Raw genomic sequence first — 770 nt, 5'->3', positions numbered from 1 at the left:
CCCGAAGATGAAACTACCAAATTCCGTCAATCTAGGGAGGCCCATTGGATTGAGACATTGAATACAGCAAGACCTATAGGACTAAATATTCATCATAATGTAGGCATAGCACCCTTTGTTGTCCCGTTTAATACAACCAGCAATCGAGCAAGCAAGATAGTTCATGCCCACTATAAGAGCCTCCAAGAGAAATTCCCCCATGTCTATAAGCAGAAAATGATAGTTGCATATTCAAAAAATAAGAACTTAAATGATAATATTGTTCATAGTAAACTAAAAACAATCAGTACATAACAGATACTATACTTCTCGCCCATCGGGCGAGTCATTTTTTCTAATTGCAGATCAGAATAAGAACAGAAGAAAACCCAATATCAAGACCCTTAATCCTAATTTCTAAATAAAGTGTCTGCTCCACCCTAGGCCTGTACATTTGGGAGAATCAAACCCTCCCTTCCCCGAAACCTAACACGTTTTAACAATATTAAATATTATGACAAATAAAATAGCGAAGGAATAAACAAGCTCCGAGGAGATAAAATATCCAAAGTACCTGAAGATGTGATACAGGTGTGACAGTTCTAATTCGCCAATAGCTTTTTGCAATTTTGGATTATTTGGATTAAATTAAAATTTTAAAGTAAAATAAAAAGGTAATGTAAAATAGCAAGAATGGGCAGAACATCCCCGTTTTAGACGTATCTTGTTTGTTACTCTACGTAATGCAATATTATTTGATAAATTTAAAGACGGATCTAAACATATTAATC

The 770-nt window shown here is 34.7% G+C and overlaps 1 protein-coding gene across 1 annotated transcript in view; it reads left to right on the top strand.

Moving 5' to 3' along the window:
• The window catches only part of LOTGIDRAFT_167836 (hypothetical protein), a gene marked incomplete at both ends in the record, with an annotated part of 5,991 nt that overhangs the window by 1,078 nt on the left and 4,143 nt on the right, over positions 1-770 (top strand). The gene's annotated exons all lie outside the window — the stretch shown is intronic.

The sequence above is a fragment of the Lottia gigantea genome (assembly GCF_000327385.1).
Source record: "Lottia gigantea unplaced genomic scaffold LOTGIsca_70, whole genome shotgun sequence".
Classification (NCBI taxonomy): domain Eukaryota; kingdom Metazoa; phylum Mollusca; class Gastropoda; family Lottiidae; genus Lottia; species Lottia gigantea.
Note: the sequence above shows the minus strand (reverse complement) of the source record. Positions and strands in the feature narration are given on the sequence as shown.